Raw genomic sequence first — 10,285 nt, forward strand, 5'->3', positions numbered from 1 at the left:
TAGTTTAAAAATTCTAATTATTCAAGTAGAGAACTTTTGTTCTTGAAGGTGAAACATGATATTACATAATTTACTTTTTACTACATTTAAAAAATATTAAAATACTTTATAATTAGCCTTTGTAATATCAATTTAAAACAGACACTCTTACTTAAAGATGCAATGAAAATACCATCTAAGTATGTTTCATATCTTCCTATGGAATACCTTTTTAATATTTAAAATACCTTTTGTGAATTTTATGTAGCTGTACAGTATTAAACCATTTAACCCCCTCCTGCTTATGACTCTTCCTGTGTCTCTCATTCATTCTCAACTTTACGATGCTTTTCTTCCATTGTTATTGTAACATATCTATATAAATACATTCTGCTATGTTTATTTCGCTAAATTTTCCCTGTTATTACATTATGCATCATTTATCCTTGTATGTTTTAATATATCTTCTTTTAGATAAAATATGCAATGCCTTTCTTGAAAAGTATTTTTTAGTCAGATATTATAGTAATTTTAATTGCTTTATGTTTCACAATAGAATTTTTCTATGCAATTCTTTTTTAGTGTTCTATTTATTTTTCCCCCCTACTGTGTGTATGTTGTGTGTTTGTGTGTGTGTGTGTGTGTAAGCATATGCTACAACATATCTGTGGAGATTCAAAAGCAATTTTCTAGAATTCTTTTCATCTACCTTGCTGGAGACAGGGTCTTTGTTTTTTCTGCCACTCTCTTGAGTATTTGGCCAGCTGGACCATGAGCATCTGGGCGACACTTCTGTTTCCACTTCCCATCTTTCTGTAGGAGGGTTGGGAATGTAGATGAATATCACCACAGCTGAATTAGAGAACAAACCAAAACCAAAAACGAACGAACAAATGTAAAAACCTAACTTTATTCATAATTAATTTGATCTTCTCATGAAACTTCCAACCATTGTGTTTGGGGACATTTTATTATACAGTAGAATCTAAAAGGTACACTAATTATTATTTTAAGGTTAGATTATTTTTCTACCTCCCAGATGTTTATATCCACTCATAATTGCTCTATAGGGGCCTATAGAAAAATCATTTTAGAAAACTTGAAGATACAGATTTCAGAACTAACCCATCTGAATTTGAATGCTTATCCTTCCCTTTATTTGAGATTTAAAAAGTCATGCCATCTATAGTTTAGTTTCTTCATCTAAAAAAACTCTCTGACAAAGACAAGAACTTTACTGAATTTTACGTTATATTATTTTGAAGCAGGACTAATAAAAACTCAAAAACAGTTATTGCAGCTCAACCTGAAGACCAGAAAAGCAAAACAGCAAACAGCCAGCTGCTGACTTTTACCTTTGCCTCAGTCTGAAAATGGCGATCCTGTCTCCAGAAATCTCAGTGTGACTGAGAGCTGTCCCCTCCTGTTTTATAATCCGCTCTAGTTCTGGGTTTAAGGGTGTGTACCACTAACATCTGGTTTCTATTACAAGCTAGCGTGGCTACTGGGATTAAAAGTATGTATCATTGCTGCCTGGTCTGTAGTAAGGTTGGCCAGTGTGACTGTTTTACTTTTCTGATCTTCAGGCAAGCTTTATTTATTAAAATACAAATGAAATGCCACTACATTATGTTGATGTTTAATCCATTAGATACATTACTTTGATGCTTAATTTATTAACTAATTATTTATTAACTAATTATATCACAGCAATAGGTTATTTCTTTATGTCAGATTTACACAACGATGGTCTTGATCACATCTGACTTTTCATTTGTGTCTGGGGATGGAACTCAAACTATTAGGCTTATGTGGTATTTTTACTTGCTGGAGCATCTCCATGGGTCCTATTATTTATCATTTAAAATGTGCTTGATAATATGTTAATTAAAAACTGCTATGGTATTAAACCTTCAAATGATTCTCAAACTGTTTTATCTCAAGGATAATATAACTACTTAAACAACTTATACGCATACTATTGTATGTGATCATATTTTACAAAATGACACCAATTTCATTTTGGCATGTTCAATATGCATGTAGTTCTGAATGGCAATTGCTTTTATCTAAAGTATGAACATGTTGCAGTGTAAACAATAACAGTGTGTTATTGTAAATAAAGAAGATGAATTCTAAATCATTGTGAAACAACCCATGTATCTAAGTACTCAATGGCTTAGAATATCTTTCTCTAGATTGTATAATTATATCAGTTACAGAATTTATCGAAGACATTGTTGATTTTAATTTATATTCTATTCTGCCACCTAGGTCAGAGATTCACTTTTTAAAAACAGTATACCTACTTGTGGTAGCACACATGTGACTCAGTTTTCTTCTGGAGTCATTTCTCACTTATAAATCATTTGAATTCAAGCTTGCCTGCTCGGTCTGCATCCTTGAGGACTGTGAGAAAATCCTGAATAAGCCCATAAGAAAGAGCATTTTTGCCCAGATGGAAGAGCAAATGTTACTCTTTTACCTACTAAAGATTACCTACTAAGATTTGGGCTGGTGTAGGGCAATCCAGTTGGAGCTAGTAGCTGCTTGCTGCTATCTGAATTCTTGTGAGAGATAACGCACCTGCTTGTGCTTCCTCCCAAGGACAGCACAGAGGGGCAGTTAGCTGGCTGTACTGTTCTTTGTTCTGCCTTCTACCTTCAATCTGTATAAAAGCAAGTTCTGAAGTAAATTCGGGACTGGTGGTATTTACCTTCGTGGTTTTCCAGGTCTTTCCTGTGTTTTCTGTCTCTGTTTCTCTTAATCTTCTATTTTCTTTAACCTTGTACCCCTCCCAAATAGCCCCTGCTGATTCCTGCCAGAGTTGGGTTCCCACACTTTTTAAGTGTATATCATAGGCTTCAAACCTACTGGAGGACGTGCCAGAGAATATAAGATAAATAAAGGCCAGGTGAGAATAAATAACTGTGAATGTTCAGTAACAATAACTGGGTTACTTTTTGTCATCAGTTGCAAGTTCTACCTAGGAAGATTGATTTGCCTGCACATAGTAATGATAAAGGTGATAAATGGCCTGTGTATTAATTCAGCCTGTTTTGATATTAAGGGGCATTTTTCATATTAAACATAAACCACTGGTCCAGATGTTCCTGAACAGGGTGCAAAGCACATCTCTCAGGATCCTGATTCCTCATTGCAGAAACAGGTGACTCACAATGTCAGCTAGAAATTTACGACCACAAGTGTTAAAGTTTAATTGTTCCCTATAAGTAATATTTTGAATGCTTTTGAGAAATAATCAAAGTATTTTCAGACAATCTGAAAAATATTAAGATATATGAAAGAAACTAACCACATTTTCATGGTTCTACTTATAGGAAATATGCAGAATAGGCTAATTTATGGAAGCAAATAGTAACCTAGAATATATAATTTCATTTTCTCCTTATTGTGGGGGCTAATGAAGAAAAAAATGTCAAAAGTATCAATATTTTAAGAGGATATTTTAAATTATTTAATTGTGCCCAGAAGTAACACTATGAAAATGATATTTATTTTCTGAGATATCTGGGCATTTAGGAGTACTTTAAGAACCATCAGCAGATTTGTAGGACTGCCTGCTCTGGCTTGAGTTCTCCCTCCAGTACTGGTGCTTGCTCTCCTGTTACCTTGTTCAAAATTGTGTCACTGCTGAGCTTCAATGTCACACCTGTAAAATTATTCACTGATTTTATATTCATTTTATGTATTTTCTATACTTCTCATTTCCATTAAAATTTTGTTTCTGTAGAATTACTTAAATTTTCATAATTATCAACTCTTATCTTTCAATTTATCCATGAAAAGAAACAACAATGAACATGTTTTTGTTATTGATGCAATTTTTCAAACATCAGCTTTACTAAGAAATAAGATATACTTTGTACGATTAGTTACTTTGTACGATTATATACTTTGGTATATTCAATTCAGCAGTTCTCAAGTATTTCCATATAATTTTGCTACTGAAGATGGAGCGTTTAAACTCTTTAACAATGAGCCTCACACTCTTTGATACTCATTTTAATTCCCTTCTAGCTCTGGCCTCTGACAAGACCTAAGCTATTTTTGTTTCCATAAATTGGCCTATTCTGCATATTTCCTATAAATAGAACCTTGAAAATGTGGTTAGTTTCTTTCATATATCTTAATATTTTTCCAATTGTCTGAAAATACTTTGATTATTTCTCAAATGTTATACAATAAAAGATTTCTCTCTTTCTCTCTCTCTCTCTCTCTCTCTCTCTGTGTGTGTGTGTGTGTGTGTGTGTGTGTGTGTGTGTGCCAAGGCAAGTGTGTATGCTTGTACACATGCATTTGCAGGCCAGATTTATATTGCATTTTGGGCCTGGAATATGGGTTCTTGGATTAGCCTTGGTTGGCTGACCAGTTATCACCACTTGGATGTCCTTGTCTTTACCTACCCAACACAGGAATTGCAAGGCTACACAACTTTAGACACTTTATAGTTTTGAGTGCTGGAGATTGAACTCAAGTCTTTATATATCTCACTTTCTTCTATTCTGTCTATCTCCCAGACACACACACACACACACACACACACACACACACACACACACACTTGGGGCTTTCTGTCCAGACAGTCTACATGTCATATTCAGAAAGACAGCAAGGCTGAGAATAATACCAAGACACATTAACCTTTAGCCTCCATACCCCATACAAATATATGTAAGTGCACCTACATACATGTGTACACACATAAGCATACACACACAGATAATTGAGGCTCAAAATGGTCTTTAGTGTGATACAGTTAGACTTACACGTAAGTATATTACGAGTTAGTTTATTTCATGTGTTCTTTGTTCCTGTCTTTGCCTTCCTTTGTATTTTAACTTTGAGATTTTCATAAAAATTTAGTTGATTCAATCCACTTCAAATTTGAAGAAAATTGGTTATATTTATTTATTTATTATGTTTATATTTTTCATGTCTGCTCAAGAGTTGACACTGATATTTACAATAAACCAAATTCCACTTCAAATGATAATATTCCTCTTTATGGACCATTTGAATGTCTCAGAATGATAATGTGTTCCAATTCCTTTCTCCTATCACTTCTATAATTTGTTTTAAATTTACTTTATACAATCACATTTAAGCCTATATTTATATTATTTGCATAATTATGATGAATTAAGAATAGTAATACAAAACTTTCTATTTTGCCCTAATTTACTCTGATGCTCTTCCAATATTAATATCAAAAAGTATAAAACAAAGTGCCCTTGTCGCTTCTCTTTTGAAAAGTCTTCTTTCAAGGTAGCTCCCCACAGACAATCTTTCTGTCACTTGAGAAATCTGTTTTCTGCTACATTTAAAGTGAAGCTTCTTGAGAATTGAAGAATTTGGAAGTTTAACTTCTTTCTCTCAACACCTTAATGTTTCATTGCACTCTATCATACATGAATTCTAAGCAGTCAGATGTAATTTCTGTTTTGCTCCTGTGTATTATGTTTTAACTATGACTCCTTTCAGGATATTTATCTTTGTTTTTGATTTTCTGCATTTGAATATTATGTGCCTGGGTATAATTATTTTGGCATTTGTACTGTTTGGTGTTCTCTGAGCTTCCTGGATCTGTTGTTTAGTGTCTGATATTGATTTTGGAAAATCCAGGTCATTATTCTTTCAAATATTTCTACCGTGTTTTAACTCCCTTAATCCCATTGCTCAAAAGTCAGAAAGAGGCAGACGATGGTAAATTCAAGGCTAGCTTGGTATATGTAGTAAGTTCTAGGCCAGTCAGTAAAACATAGTTAGACTTTGTCTCAAAATAAAAATAAAAATAATAAAAATAAAAATAACTAATTTTCCTTTCTGTTATATTTATATTACCTATCTTTCCATATATTCTAATTAATTTATTATAATCCTCACCATATTAATCATTTTACATTGCCATTTTGATAATTCTAATCTCTGTCATATATGAGTCTGATTTCTCTTCCTCTTGAAACTGTTTTATCATATTATGTTCATTGTTATTACATCTATTAATTGATAGACTCGACATGAAATTTAAATGAAATTTCTATAAACAGGTTTCAGTGTTAATGCGGTACAACGTGGGACTAGGGAAAGGTTATAATCTATGATTAGGCTTCAGTATTTTATAAGTTTGTATGCTGAACCATGAACTACACAAACACTTCTGTTTGGTGCTGTACTGGAGAGTAATCTTCTAATACATGAGCATTGTATGAACAATTCATACCAAAAGGATAGCAATTAGACTCTGATAAAATCCCATCGTGTTTAGATTTGGCTAGGTATCAGTACTGAGGACAGGCTTTTTTTCAGACTGCATGTTATAGACTATAGAAAATAGTCTCTTTTCCCCTTGCCTCATTACAAATAGTTTGATCCACTCATCACTGTGGCTACTTGTTAGTGTTGCAGGAGCTAAACACATGGGAAGGACTCAGATGACCGAGTTCCCCTGTGTTGGTTAAGATCTCAGACTTGTCCATGTCTACTCTCTGGCAATTTCTCGTAAATCTTTCAAACCAGGTGATGCTTCCCATTGCGGATTCCACTGACAAGTCCCATTTTCTTTCATCTCTAAGCTCTCCCTCCAATCTCAACTTGTGGCTGATCTGCTTGTCAAATTTGGGGTGCACTGTGATCTGACCTGCTTTGTTATTTTTCGGTGTGTTCAGTGTTCCAGTTGCTGCTGGATCAAAATGGTGGTTTCCTAACCATATATTGCTTTATGCAACCTGGGAGCTACTATTTATTCTATTTAATGGGAACTCATTTATTATTTAAGGTATTTTAAAACAGTAAGGTGATAATAGATATTTTGAGTATCTTTGGGGATTTTCATTTTAAAATTTCAGCTTAAATTATATTAATTTTAAACTTTAAGCATGCCTAAAGGCATTTATAGGAGAAAGAGTGGTCCATATTTATGGATCAGTGAAATTTAAAAATTATTCTAGAGTTAATTTGTGACAATAACGATAAATCAGTTTCTTCTTCAAAGTTCTTCAAAATTACTTAGCTAACTTTCTTTAGACATTTGCAATTGTGCTTTTCTCTATCCATGATATTTAACAATCTGCAAGGATAATTTTTCCCTTTCTACTATTTGGGCTTAAACCATCCTGATAGCAACTATTCTTGGGCGTCCTCTGTAATGGACTACATGCTATAGTCCTCTACAAAGTGCACACTTTTTTCTACTTTCTATCAGATCATTCACTAACTCCTGAGTAACGACCTCTCTTAACTTATTTTCTGCCCCACTTTTAAGCTCCATGAGCTAGGTTCCTCCCCCTTTTTATAAGCTAAATGCACCTTTGCATTTTCTGTTGCTTATAATATCAGAGCATATGTATTAAAATAATATTTGAATTCAAATAGAAAGAATTTCAACTAACTGAAGGTAAAGCCATTAGTATTTCTAGTTAGGACTGTGGGTCTATGGATACAGCTCAGTGGCAGAATGTTTGCGTGCTTAACTTAGATTTAGCTTTGGGGCTAATTTCAAATGCTTTAAACAGTAACAATAATAATATTTAAGACTGGTGATATAGCTCAGTTGGTAAAGTGTCTTCCTTGCAAATATCTATGTTTGTCTGTCTGTCTGTCTGTCTGTCTGTATCTATCATTCTATCTATCTATCTATCCATCTATCTATTGTTTATCATCTATTTATCTATTTCTTATCATTTATCAGTTTATATGTATATCATATATATATATATATACATGGATATTGGAAATAATTTATGGTTGATATTAATTTCCTTTTTCTTGCAATTCCTGAATATGAGAGAGACAGAGAAGAGAGAAAGAGGTGAGAACATTTTCTATGATATGCATTTGAGAACATAGAACAGAGATAACATTGTGCTGATTGATGGAGATAAACCCAGTGATTTGGCAGCAGTCCTGGCATAATCAGTGGGGTCCTCAACATTGGTAATAAATAATAATTGATGCAGACATTATCACCAAGGTCAGCCTTAGGGACAGACATTGAATCTGTGGCAGTGGCAGCTGCAGTTATGTTTCCAGTGGGTGTTGGTAGCATAGTTGACATTTCTGAGAAGCAATATACTGAGATATTCAGTCAACAAAAGAAGACAGAAATGTCCTTAAAAAAAATCATGCTGTAACCATGGAGACAGCTAACTTTGGGGTCTACCAGGCAAGATACTTTCACAGACCTCTCAGTATCTTCTATTAAAAAGTGAAGGTGGCTTGATTTCCTGAAAAATGAAGAGTCATATTTTGAGTGATAAGAAATAAACATATTCTTACTAATTAGTCTTATTTATATATCATTTAAGGAATAAGTTATGAAGGGCTGAAAAGATAGCGAAGTAACATGTCCTGAATTTTCAATAGTACCCAAGCTCTGTTCCCAGCACCCATATCAAACAGCTCATAACTTTTGCATCTCAGTTCCAGGGCATCTGTAGCCTCCCGCCTCCAAGAGGACCAGCACTCGTGTGCACAGACACACGTGCACACTCAGCACTCAGGCATGGAAGCGCACACATACTTAAAAGTAAATATTTTAAAAAGAAGAGAAACTGTGAAATAAGATCATAGCCAAAATGACCCCAAAAGATTTTCAGTGCACATGAAAATACAAAATTCTAAATTAAATATTTCCCAGGTTGAGAATACAGAAAAACATCTTTGTCTAGGGCACCTAAGTTCTTCCCCCCCTTTTTTAATTTTTAAGACAATTTTTTTATTTTACATACTAATCCCAGTTTCCCTTCCCTCCCCTCCTCCTGGTATCCCCACTTTCTCCCTACCCCAACCCCCGAACCCCATACATTCTTTAGAGAGGGTAAGACCTCCCATGGAGAGTCAAAAAAAATCACTTGAGGTAGGACAAAGGTTCTCCCCCACTATTTTATCTAGGTACAACAATGTATCCCTCCATAGGGAATGGGCTCCAGAAATTCAGTTCCAGCACTAGGAATAAATTTTCATCCCACTTCCAGTGTTTCCGCAAACTGCCCAAGCCACACAATTGTAGCCCCCTTTCAGAGGGCCTAGTTCAGTCCTATGCAGGTTTCCCAGCTGTCTTTCTGGAGTCAGTGAGCTCTCAGTAGCTCAGGTCAGCTGCTTCTGTGGGTATCATCATTATTGTTTGATTCCTTTGCTCAAATTATTGCTTCTCCCTCTCTTTGACTGTACTCTGGGAGCTTGGCTCAGTGCTTACCTATGGATCTCTGCATCTGCTTCCCTTAGTTACTGGATGAAGGTTCTATGTTGACAATTAAGGTGTTATCAATCTGATTACAGGGGAAAGCTAAGGTAGCTAAGTTTCTTCTCCAAGTTCCCTGAATTGAAAGTCAAGTTATCTGTGGTTTAATTAAAAAAAAATCCTATGAGGAATATTATCCTCCATATTTTTAAATTTTCTCATGGGCTACATAATTTCCGTTCTATATAAAACATATTCAAATACCTATTTGGCATCTTAGACATTTTATAATATAATGTAAAATTTAAAGCAATTATAATTCCCTTATGGCTGATTGAATGTTGGCAATGTCTCACCAGGGCTGCTACTGTTTACTCATGTTCTTTGCTCTATTTTATCAAGAGAAAGATTGCGCCTTAAAAACAGACTTTTACAAATCCTGAGAAAACCAGTCTTAGGCATTGCTCTAGTTTATTGTTTTCTTGATGTTGTGTAAATGCCTTAATGAATGCCAATGAGAAGGATTCTTATATGCCTTTTCCTGATTAAGAGCATGGAGAAGTGCTGTGGGATTCCCGACTGTATGCTGTGATTATCATTAATGCATAAAGAAACTGTCCTGGCCTGTTGATAGGACAGAGCTTAGCTAGGCAGGGAAAACTAAACTGAATGCTGGGAGAAAGGGAGGTGGAGTCAGGAGAAGCTATGGAACCGCTGCCAGAGACAGATGCTCTAATACTTTGCTGGTAAGCCACAGCCAAATGGCAATACACAAATTGCTGGAGATGGGTTAAATTAATATGTAAGAGTTAGCCAATAAGAAGCTAGAGCTAATTAGCCAAGCAGTGATTTAATTAATACAGTTTCTGTGTGGTTATTTCAGGGCTGAGCAGCCGGGAACTAACTAATGGTCTTCCCACAGCAGTGAAGACACTATTTCACAATCTCTTTAAGGTAGTTAGTGTGACCTATCACTTCAGTCTACAGACAACTGCTGGTGCATTGTTCAATGTGTACATTCACTTTTGAGACCTAGAATCCCAGGCATAGAATCTTAATTTTTCATCTGCTCACATACCATGGATCCACATTGTATTCATATAG

This window comes from Myodes glareolus, chromosome 23 (genome assembly GCF_982192425.1).
Source record: "Myodes glareolus chromosome 23, mMyoGla1.1, whole genome shotgun sequence".
Lineage (NCBI taxonomy): Eukaryota > Metazoa > Chordata > Mammalia > Rodentia > Cricetidae > Myodes > Myodes glareolus.